Below are 12530 nucleotides of genomic sequence, written 5' to 3'. Positions count from 1 at the left end.
AAGGAGCTTTGGGGATGCTCACAAAGCCACTGGTTACCCTGACCCACAAAAAGAGTACAAGCTATTTTTGTTTGCAGTAATGAAGTATTTACAGACACACTACATATTGCGGAAATACTCTAGCTACCTGAAGAAAGGGCATACGTACCAAAGAGGAGAAAAATAAAACAATGCATTTTAGTATAAACAACTCCATCTTAATAGCAATACGAAGGGCCCTGTAGCTTTCTGACTAGGGTTTAAGGTATCAATGGGGGCCATCTATACCTGGCAGAAAAATAAATCTTTGAAATATTCAAAAGGTACTTGAGCATACATAATGAGGAAGAAAGATTTTTCACCTGGACCTCCAGGTGCAGCTGGGCTGCCAGCAAGTCAGAGTAATGAGTGGCCCAACCCCACCTATACTCTGCTCTTTGCACACCAGGCAGTCATTTGTCAGGATGTAAATTACTTATAGGGGTCTATAAAGAAAGTTAGTGCATTTCCTTAAAAATAAAAGAAAAATAAATCATGGAACAAACATTACATGAAATAAGAGCAAAGTAAAGGTATTGTTTAAGTACTTTATAAAGTTGCCTTGATTGGAAAACACATAAGCACATTCTTGCTAACACCAAGTGAAACATCAGGTTCTAATTATTCAGTTCTCTATTTCTTCCTTTTTACTTCAGACTCTAAGGACATGAAAAACAATGTTTAAATGTAAGCACTAAAAATAAACAATGGCCTCAGGCCTCATTATTTTAACATATCTTCACTGAGTGAGAACAGACACCCAAGAAATGCATAATTAGATAATTACTTTGAACCGACTCCATCTTCTAAAGATTCTCAAGAATATTAAAAACTTGCAAAGAGGTAGCAACTTTAACTCTTGCTTGAAACTCAGTTGTAAGCACTGCAATGAGGCTGACGTTGTTTTATAGGAGGGAAGGAGAGGAGGAAACCAACAGTCTGTATTAACCAACGCATCGGAGGTCAGAATGTTCTCCACAGCAAGTAACAAAATACTTGATCATTTGAAGCTGAAATGAGAACGTTATCCCACTTCCTCATGTAACAATAAGTTTGAAGTAGTAGGATTGGTGCGATAACGCAAAAACGCCAGACCAGAACGTGAGGCCCGAGAGGTGTATTTGCTTACCCTTCTCCTTAGAGCTTGGCTGGCTGCCCTCTGCAAGCAGCATATCCCGTTGAGAGATGAGGGGTGAGGACATGGTCTCCCTAAGGGAGCACAAGGGCAGGGAATGCATTCCAGGAGCTAGCACCAAGGCAGAAAGAAAGAAGGGAAGAAAAGCAGCTCCCCGTCGCGCAGCGCTCTCTTCGTGCAGTTCTCAAACGCAACAGAAGAGCATTTTCCTGAAACCCTCCCCAGCAGATTCCCCGTTACTTCTCATTGGTTAGAAGTAAGCCACATGCTCACACTTAGACCAATCAGTGGATAAAGGGATGGGGTTGCCACCTCCATCTGGTTGTAAATCAGCCTCACCTGGGGCTGGTTAATTGCAACCTGAAGAGAATCAGGGTGTCGTTAACAAAGAGGAGAAACAGCTGTTAGACAACAAAATGTCGGCGACCACTCTGATTTTTATACTGGAGGTCAAAACATTTGGCTCAATTGGACGTTTCAAGTAAAGCAATTTCTCTTTTTTCCCAAAGTAATGCAGAGTTTCAACTGTAATGCAGGGTTTATAACTATAAAGAGCACCTCCCTGCTGGTATAATACAGTGCTAGAAAATAGGTGCTTGTGTGTTTTCCAAGAGATTTAGACCCTCCCCCCTCTCCAGTCACATGAGACCCCACAGATGAAGTCAGAACTCTGAACTTCCCCAGAAGGGAATAAGCAATCACTGCAGGGTCTAGAACACAAAGTTATAGGGGAAAATACAGCTAAATAGAACAAATGCATATTAGTAGCTTCTACCCCTGAGCAGTTTTCCTGCTCAGGTATAACCCATTGCTATAACCTGATTAAGAGGTATCAAATGTGAGGCTAACTGTGGCAAAGAATTTCTGTGCTGGCAAGTTTAACACTGATTCTTCCCCCAAAATGGAATGGCTGGTTTAGATTATATCAAAGGACTAATAAAGATCATCCCCTAGAACTCGAAACTGAACCAGAAATAACTCAGTTTGAGATTTAAACAATTTACTCTACCCTTTGTTACTTTGATTCTTTCTTATTTCAACTTGACCTGAATGTTCTGCTAGAAACCATATTAGGAGCAAACAGTAGTGTGATAGCCAGTAGGTCCTGCAGGTGTTAATCCAAATTCCTAAGCACAGCCCTGATCTTTCTGTATCGTGAGCTAATAAATTTGCAGACACTGACCTAGGGCCAATCACTTCAGGTGCCTAAAATAAGAGATTAAATGAAGGCGTTCTTCCCAGTCTATTAGGGACACAGAGGCAAACAATTACAGAGTGATGTGCAAGAAGAAACAATCTGGAAAATAGGGAGCATAACACACAGTGCTATGTACTCAGGATGGGCTTTGGAGGAAGACAGAAGTGGTTCAGGCATCACCCAAATTGGCATCCTTTTCCCCAGCCACAAGCCTCTAATAAGGAGTTAAAAATGTCTGCACTTTCTCAAGTCCCATTCTCTTGTGAAGAACACACAGTCTAGCAGTCATTCTCAACACTGGATGCTGAGATTATTTATTATCAGGTTGTTTGGATTTTTTTAATAAACCACATAATCCTATAATTTACATAAAATATAATGCACCCATTTAAAGTGCATAGAACAACGAAATTTTTATACACATGTATATATTTACCATATCCATCAAACCTGGAACATTTACATCACCCCAAATTTTCCTTATGCCACAAGCCAACCATTGATATGATCACCTCAAGCTACCACGGTCTATCTCTCCATTTATTTGGTCTTCTTTAACTTCTCCCAACAATGTTTGGTAGATTTTTGTATAAGGGACTTGCGCATTCATTACTGAATTTATTCTTAGTTGTGATTATAAATGAGTTTCTAAATTATATTTTCCAAGTGCTCATTGTTAGTAGGTACAAATGCAATTGAATTGTGTATAATGATTGTGGTGGGTTGAACAGTGTCCATCAAAATCTGTGTCCACGCAGAACTTGTGACCCTATTTGGGAAGAGGATGTTTGCAGGTGTAATTAGTTAAGGATCTGAAGATCAAATCATCCTGGATTTAGGGTGAGCCTCCTTACAAGATGAGAGGACACAGAGAGAAGCCCACACAGAGATCGAGGCAGAGACTTGAGTTATACCTGGGCCACTAGATACTAGCTGGGAGAGGCGAGGAAAGATTCTTCAGTGAAGTCTTCAGGGAAGATTGTTCTATATCCAGTTTTCTAGCTGTTATGTGGACAAGTCTCCTAAGATACCTTGTATATTTGCAACTAGTTTATTTTGGCACAGGTGCCAGTTATCAATGTCTTGCTTCTTCCAAATCCACAATTCTTTGTCCTGCATTTTTAGAGTGAAGCAAAATCCCTGGGAACATCTCTCCCTTGTTAGCTGGCACAATGTTAGGCTTTGTCAATAGACAAAGAGGGACACTGGAAGAAATAGCATAGAAAGGGGCTTATTTTCTCAGTCCTAGGGTGATTTTTCCCTTCCTCTGGTATGGCAACTGGCCCCAAGGGGGCTTATTCCCCAACCAGTTTCTCTGATGCTCCAGAGGGCAGCTTTCTGCAGACTCGCTTCATCTCTTGATGCCAGAGAGAACTTCTCCATCATCTAGCAATCCCCACCGCCTTAGCCCACGACGTCTGAATCTCTTGCGGTAGGAAGGGATGGCTTCCAAATTGTAAATAATGCTACTATGAATATTGGGGTACATGTATCTTTTCGATTTAATGTTTTAGTTTTTGTTTAATATATACCCAGGAATGAAACTGCTAGGTCATATATGATAGTTCTATTTTTAGTTTTTTGAGAAACCTCCATTCTGTTTTCTACAGTGGCTGCACCAATTTACATTTCCACCAACAGCATAGGAGGTTCCCTTTTCTCCACATCCTCACCAACTTTGGTTATTTCTGTTCTTTTTGATGATAGCCTTTCTGACAGGTGTGAGCTCTTTGTGGTTTTGATTTGCATTTCCCTGATAATTAGCGATGTTGAGCATCTTTTTATGTGCCTGTTGGCCATCTGCATTTCCTCTTTGGAAAAATGTCTATTCATGTCTTCTGCCCATTTTTTAACTGAGTTGTTTGTTTTTCTGATGTTGAGTTGAATAAGCTATTTCTATATGCTAGATATTAATCTGAAAAATGCAACAACCTAGTGAATATAACAAAAAAGAAGCAGACTCACAGAGAACAAACTAGTGGTTACCATAGGGAATAGGGAAGGGGGAGGGGCAACAAAGGGGTAGGGGAGTAAGACGTACAAACTATTAGGTATTAAATAAGCTATAAGGATATATTGTACAACACCGGGGATATAACAATACTTTTTAATAACTACGAAAGGAGTATAACCTTTAAAAATTGTGAATCACTATATCGTACACCTATAACATAATATTGTACAGCAACTATACTTCAATATAAATAAACAAATAAATGACTTAGAACACTTTAAAAAAAACAAAAAAGAGGAATGAACTCCTGATACTTGCAACAAAGTAGGTGAATCTCAAATGCATTATGCTAAGTGAAGATAGTCTCAAAAGATGATACACTGGGTGATATCATTTCTGTAACATCCTAGAAAAGGCAAAACTGTAGGGACAGTAAGCAGGTCAGTGGCTACTAGGACTAGGGTTGAGAGAAAGGATTGATTACAATGGGGCTTGGGGAAATTTTTTTAAGGTGGTAGAACTGTTCTATGTATTGACTGTGGTAGTAGTTAGTTACATGCCTGAATGCATGCCTGAACTCAACAGAACTACATACTAAAAGCAGTGAATCTTACTGCATGTAAATTATACCTTAATTTAGAATAAAATAAAATGATTTTTTTTTTAGTTTCCTTGTTCAAAATGCTGGTATCATTTTTTAATCCAAGAAAACTGCTTTTTAATCCAAGAAAACTACTTGATGACACTGTTACTACAGTAAAATCCAAGGGAGCTACAAGACCGAGAAAAATAAAACTTGGAAAATAGAGCATAGCATTTGTTAGATATGGCTGCTACATGTAGGAATACACAATCCATGAACCAGTACTACTACCATTACATTTTTTTCCATAGTTTTTATTTCTTACAGTATATTGTAAAATAAAGAAATTCAAAAATAGCTTTGTAACATGATCTAATGTACTTCTCAGCTATGGTTTTGCTTTTGCAATGCAGGGATCAGAGTGAAAAAAAAAAGATTTAAGTGAATATTCAGAAATTTATTTGAGGAGACCTAGATTCTAATCCTGATTCTTCTAGGTTAACTAGGGCAGCCGGAGTGGGTCACAACCTCCCTGGTCCTCAGTGCTCTCCTTGCCAGCAGACAAAAGTGACCTGGAGCATAATAACATAATAACATCAAGGACTCTGAGCTAATAACATCCATTCTTTCAATGAAGGGTTATTGAGCACCTGCCATACTTCCAGTAGGCACCAAGGTGCCTATGTGTGTAATAAACACACAACCTATCTCCGTGGATCTACTAGGGTACCATCTACCTGACTAACCATATGTCTGTTTATAGTGTATGGAAATTTCTAGGTAACATTGTGTTAGGTCTTAAATTTTAAGGGGCATTATTATAAACATAGAGATATATTTCAAAGTTCCAGCTCTAGCATGACTGAAACACATTATCAACACAATCCATTACTGCAACAAATACCAAAAATTGGGCACTAACACCCAATTGTATTTTCTTCAATGATTCATCCTGTAAGGGCTTTCCAACTCTAAAACTCTACCTTTCCTCTCCCAAAACACTTCCTGTCAGTTTCTTCCTCTGTTTCTTTTTCCCTTTTTACAGGAATAAGGATAGATTCTCAATGCTTAGCTTAACATTTCTTCCTACCTGCAAATTGATCTGTATCTTAAAGAGGATGCAGTAAACAACAGGACTATCTTTCAGCCCGTGTCTACTTGATCTTATATTCAAGAAGATAGTACACAGGGAGATTTCTCAGTGCTTGCCTTTGAGGGAAAAAGAACGATGTATGTGTGTTTAAAACACAGCAAATCCAGGTGTAAAATCGTTGTTATAAAAATAAGTTGAACTATCATAAAAGAAAATAAATGCCAAATTGAGTATAAACACAGCTAAAGGAAATTGATTCATATACTCTTAATACTGAAATGGGAAGGAATGAAACAAGAGTTTCATTTTCCTCTCATCATTCTGGAGTTTGAAAAGATGAACCAGAAGCAAGAATCTGTCCAGAAACACAATCACGTTTTCTCAATCTTTGTGAGCCCAGATAGATCAAGTCCAACATTTGCAATTTGAGAAATGATTTTTATCATTTCAGTAAAATATATCTGAGCACATGAGGAGATACCTTTTGTTAATGCTTCCTGCAATGCATAGCCTGATCCTCTAAAGCCTTCATTTTTCCCAGAATGACCTCACAGCCAGCCTAGAGGACAAGATGGACTGCCTGACTGATTATGCCCTGGGAATATTTATGTAACTTCTTGATGGCAGCAAAACACAGAAAAGAGGATGCAGGAGATAAAATGATGGAAGCTGGCCTGACTTAAGCCTCATGTAATCCCTAGCATCTCCTAAATCACAAGGTAAGATTAGTCAGTGATAAAAATTCTTTAACAGTCGGCAGCTGTCTGAAAGCCTGCATTTTCCTTTTGAGTGGGCTGTCAAATTTAGAGAATTTACGACCTGACCTATCAAAGATATTACTTTCAAGTCCTTGACCAATTTAATAAACATTACAGACAACTATTATTATGGGTTTTTTCCCCCTACTTTTATTGTTTTTTAGCTGTATTTCATCCCAGCTAGGTTCACATACTGAATGGTTGAATGCTACACCAGATCATGGCTGCATCTAATTAGGCCAAAGCTCAAGAAATCTTTTTCCTCTTTATTTCTGACTTTTGAATGACTTCCAATCCAAATGTAAAAAGGAGGTATTTTTCTTTCCTATATGTATGGCAAAAATAATACATTCCCTCACTTGTTAAAAACTGTCTCAATTTTTACCTCTGAGGAAATAAAAAATCTTTTATCTTTTTTTTTCTGTAGTCCCAGACATAATGTTACATAAAGCTCCAAGCAATATAGTGCAATTTTTACAAATTTCGTATGAACAAGGATGGTTCACAATGATATTCAGAGAACCTATGAGGTTTTATGCAAACCTATCATTATAGTAAGCTTATTTGATATAACTTTGATCACTGTTAGGATCCCTGCATTACAATATTTATTTAACAGCTTCCATGTAGCCCAATTCTTTTATTACAATATAATATGGATATACTGGTTTTGAGTCAAAAGTGGATTCTGCTATGATAAAACTACCTAAGATTCTCTCTCCAGGACCCAAATAGGTTTATGTGTTAGATATCTTCCTGGATGAAAGTTACAGTACAGGGAAGCATTAAGCTCTGCTAAATTTAAGAAGCATGTCATGTGACATATCAAACCTACAATGGATAAAAGCAGAAAGAAATTCCCCTCATTTCTTTTTCTAATGTGTGGACCATGGCCTAGCAAAAACACTGTGCTCCAGGCACAATGAAATACCCATACTGAGGAGAACTACTAGCATTTAAATATGGTCTAACCATTCAGGCACAAAAAGCCCCCACAGCAAAGCTGACACTTTCTCCCCATGATCCTATAATATTGGACTCAGTGTCAACCTCCGAAAATACATGCACAGGAGTTACAGGTTCACCCAAAAGTCAACAACATAACTAAGAGAGAAAATCACAATCCACAGTTGGCTCCAGGGAGTGAGAATTAAAGAAAAAATCCTGTTTCTATTTCGTATTTTGTTCAGGATGGTCTGTTAGGTTCAGCAGGTGAGGGATGAAGAAACAGTAAAAACCTAACCTCAGCCTCACAGTTATAAATGTTGCACATTTTGTTAAAGCTAACAATATTTTATTTAATTAAACCAAAATCCTAATAATAATATAAATATAGTCTATAGTTTAAAATTCAGATCTAGAAAAAGTTAAAATGTAGCAATACTGGCAACATGGTAAATGTTGGTATTAATGATCAGGATGACTGCTATATTAGGGTTCCAGTAATCTGAGTGTTATTAAGGGATTTTTTTTTTATAGATATGAGACTTTACCCAGCCCAAGTTTATTACAGATGTGAGACTTTTCCCAACTGTGGGAGAAGATAGGGCAGTATAATTCCAGAAGACAAAGGTTGGGACGAGCTGCACTGAACAGGAAGGGACCCTGATGAAGAAATCTACAAATAGCTGTTGCCTCTGCATTGGTTGGTGAACCCAAAGTCACTATAGGTCAGCAAAACCCACAGTGAGAAGAAAAGGTGGATGTAAAGAGGAGTAGAACAAGACAGAGTGAAGCCTGCAAAGATAAAGTTAAACCACTGGAGTGTGTGTCTGCCTCTCAGTGCTTTAACCTTGATCCCACTGGTGACCTACAGATGAAGCTGGTACCCTTCATCACAGAGCTACACACATGCCTGGCCTGGAACTCAGAGATGGTAAGAGAGGAGACCTGGAGAATCTGCAAGCACAGATGATGCCCTGCTCCAATGAGATGAGCCAGCAGATCAGCATCATACACCCTATTTGATGTTCTGTAATGTAGGTTAACCACTTCTGAATACATCTCATGTTAGATAGTAAAGGAATGGAAGGGGAAGCAATGGAAAAGAATGGATCAATATATTACAAGTGATAATATAAAGTGCAAGTAAATTCATATAAAAATAAGTAAGAAATTAACGTAACTATTACAGTTCTCATTCCTAATTGGTCATGTGGTTGTAGCTTGTATTTACACCTTCCTTTGCCCACTACCCATTACATGTTGCCTCTGTTTGCTCTTCACCTCTGAAGCTATTTGGTTGCTCAAGTTTCCTCACCTGGTGAGATGACCCAAACCTTCATTTCTGAAGTATTTGGGTCATTGGTATTAGATTATTATAGTCTTCCCACTAATTCCTATCACAGGAGATGGAAGTACTAAGAGGCATGCCAAAGATGTCTGTATTCCACACATACTCCTTCCAACCCCCACAGCAACACACTCATTCTCTTGATAATATAGATAAACAACCTCAGTCAGGACAGCATCCCTTTCTTTGCTTGTTGATTCACTATCATGAAAAACACAAAGTATCCAGTATTAACTCCCACCTTAAGGGAACTAGTACTCTGTCCCTGATGGAAGCGTTACTTCCTTGGGAACTGAGACTTCTAAACAAGCAGAGCCAAAAATCACTGGGACAGGGAACCAACATTTTGCTAATAGATCACTAGAAGAACTGTGAGAGGATCTATTCCCATTTTCACCCTTTGATTCCAAGACTCACAAATCCTGGCTTTAGGAGAACAGGACCATGTACTGGACACCGACATAAAGAACACACCACATCCTGGAGGACACTGTCCAATCCTGTGTTGTGCTGTCATCTAGCTGGCACTGTAATAAAGTCTTCAAAAGACCATTTCACCACTCTACCTGATCTCTACTAGCTCTTATATAGGGTTTAAAAAAAAAAAGCATTTTCCAAGTAAATAGCTACATACCAAGTTATGAGGGTATGTCAGTTTGCCTCCCAAAAACCCACATCAGGAATAGCAGCTAGAACTGGAGTTAACACTCAATTAGGGGATGCTAGTCCACTGACATTCTCCAAGATCTATCTGTCTATTGCAGAAGCCAATATACAAGTTGTGTAGATGTGAGTCACCATTTTTCAAGCACATGATGGTGGCCGTATTTTCTACAGTGACCTCAAATATGTACTATTGTCTTTGATTTACAATTTTGGTAGATAGAAGTTCTAGGGGCTACCACATGGCCATCAAAATAGCCATCATTCTGCTCAGGGAACTAACGTGGGGACTCTGGAAGTGCTTAGTATGCCCATTTAGACGATGCATTCCCAAACTGAAAAAATAATCGCAGGATGGATTCAAGGACCGGCCGACTAATGTCCAAATAAAAACTTCACTGATTACCTTGCATCCATAAGCCCCTTCTCTGACTAGTGGACCCCAATGGCATTTGGGGTTTCTAGGAATAAATGTCTGTCATGAAACTAGTATCCAGTAACTCCCCCAAACACTGGTTATTTCCCCTTCTTCAATTTACCACTCTGGTAAGTAGCAATAGGTCCCTTTGAGGAATGTCGAGATTCCCAGTATAAAATATTGGCTATGTCAAAGGATCCTTCTTCAAGGAGACCTGGCCTTCTCCTCATTTAAGGAACTCTGGGTCTGGAAATTTTGGGAAATCGATTGAGTTTGGGAACTGATTAAGATGACATGATTCTATTGCTGTTATTCAAGTCAGATTTTTGTTTCTAGACCTAGAGCTTGCCACTTAAACAATTCAAGTAAGGCTATAGGAGACTATAAAAATATTCCAGTTTTATAGACACCATGATCATCAAAGATCTTTCTGGAGGTCAAATTCTGATTACTTCTTTAGCTCTGCTGTCCAGTATGGAAACTACACTCATCCTGCTTCTGGCAATTAGGTGCCACCTTTTGATGTCTGCCACCCAGGGTTCTCAACATCCCCTTTGAACTTGAGAAGTCCAGTTTGATGACAACATTCCCACTATCAGTCCTAACTTAGAGAGAATAGGATCTACAGAGCTCTCCAGGGATACTGAGCTCCTTTACAAATATATTTCTTGGAGCTTTGATGAAAGGAGCATCCTCTGGACCCTCCTGTGGGACATAGTTCAGAACTGGGGACACAGGTCTTACATTATAGACCCACTCTTGAATCACAGTCTTTCTAAACTTTGAATATCTTCCTCTACAGTACAAGGAACTCCAGAAATTTCAACTTCAATTAGTGGAGGTCATCTTAGGACCATGTTTCAGCAAACTAACCAAACTTTTAGATGCATCCTAGCTACTTAAGCTAAAACGTTAGATTCAGAATTTCTGCTTAGTTCATCCATATCAACAAATTCAGCCCAATACAAGATTTTATTTCTCCCAGGCTGTTCCAACTACCTTAGAATTCATTCCCATACTTGCACTCTAGGATTCTGTCAATATAAATTGGTAAAATTGCAATTATCTTGGTGCATATGACACTATTTCATGTGTCATATTTTGTACTGAACCCCTGAGCTGGCCCCAGGATTTTAGTCTGATTATAGATCTAGAAGACATTAGATGGAGGTAGGTCCCAAGAAGGATCAGCAGTGTTTTGCAAGGCTTTTACCTCAAAAGGAGGCTTCTTGTTCTTCAGACAAGTAGAGACTAACCACTACCAACAATGGATAAAGAGACTCTTATCTTAGCAAAGGAGGCTCAGAACTTAAGAGTTCAATGTCCTCAGCTTTATCAGGCTCTGTCCCTATGCCCGCATCTCAATTTTTGGTTTCTACTTTTTCCAGATGAATGTAATCAACAAAAGAAAATCTACAAGGCTATGAACTGAATTTGCATGAAAATTCAGGTAACTTCAGGACTAGGCTCTAGGTTTGGTTTTCAGAAATCTTAGTCCTATAGTTACAGCAAATAAAAGCTTATTTGAAAAATACTTTCAGATAATCCAGAACCAATATGGAAACCCCATCTTCAAGGTTCCATTTCCACAGAAGCTCAAAAATCACAGACCATGTTGGGCACCCCGAGGGAGAACTGAAGGGAAGAATCCTGCTTCTATTTGGAATTTTGTTCAGAATGATCTGAAGTTTACCCAGTAGTTAAAGGGTTAAAAAAAAAAGCAACAGAAAACTAATTTTAACTTCAGTTATGGACATTGATCACATTTTTAAAGCCCACAAAATTCTATTCAATTAAGCAAACATATAAACAATGTTAAAAACCTCCAATGTTTTATTATATGTTTCAATCTAGTAAGAACTAGAAAATGGCAATGTTTTCAATACATTAAATGTAGTAGTACTTATTAGCTTGAGTGCCTAGACTAAATCCTAAAAAGGAAATAAATGAGAGATGGCCACACTAGGTTTTACCAGGGAAAGCAGTTTTCACAAGGCAAGGCATGTGATTAAGGAGAGCATATGGTCTGGATGGCAATTAATACAAGCCCTGGAGTGTAATATTTGCCTGCATGTGTGTGGCAAAGCATCCTTCTTCACATCATTCTATTACAATAAAATCCATTTGCAGCATAAGTTAAGTGCACTGTCAGCCCGGCAAAAAACAATGATTGGTATCTTTGCATCTCTTTCAGTGTAGGAAAGACTTCCTCTCCGCTTCCTCTTAAGCTTTTAAAAGCAGGCTCTAAAAAACAAAAATCCTCTTTGAGATTGCTGTTAAGCTGATTAGCTGACATGTAATGATTATCAGATACTGCATTGGAGGGTAATTACACATATATAGGCATCCCTTTCAGGCACTGAAAAACTCTACCTTTAAAACCAACTCTTAAAGTACTTGAGTAGAGAACACAATAG

General features: G+C 38.5%; 1 long non-coding RNA gene across 3 annotated transcripts in view; it reads right to left on the bottom strand.

The window, feature by feature from the left end:
* LOC116153975 (uncharacterized) overlaps nucleotides 1-12530 on the bottom strand; it is a 445662-nt gene that overhangs the window by 226139 nt on the left and 206993 nt on the right. Inside the window, exon 1 of one of the 3 annotated variants that reach the window (XR_010381709.1) lies at nucleotides 1148-1323. The exons of the other annotated variants lie outside the window; for them this stretch is intronic. This is a non-coding gene — a long non-coding RNA (uncharacterized LOC116153975). Of the gene's footprint in view, nucleotides 1-1147; nucleotides 1324-12530 lie in introns of those variants that run through there. 3 annotated transcript variants of the gene reach the window in all.

Source organism: Camelus dromedarius, chromosome 7 (genome assembly GCF_036321535.1).
Source record: "Camelus dromedarius isolate mCamDro1 chromosome 7, mCamDro1.pat, whole genome shotgun sequence".
NCBI lineage: Eukaryota > Metazoa > Chordata > Mammalia > Artiodactyla > Camelidae > Camelus > Camelus dromedarius.
This window is presented reverse-complemented; position numbering and strand designations above follow the sequence as displayed.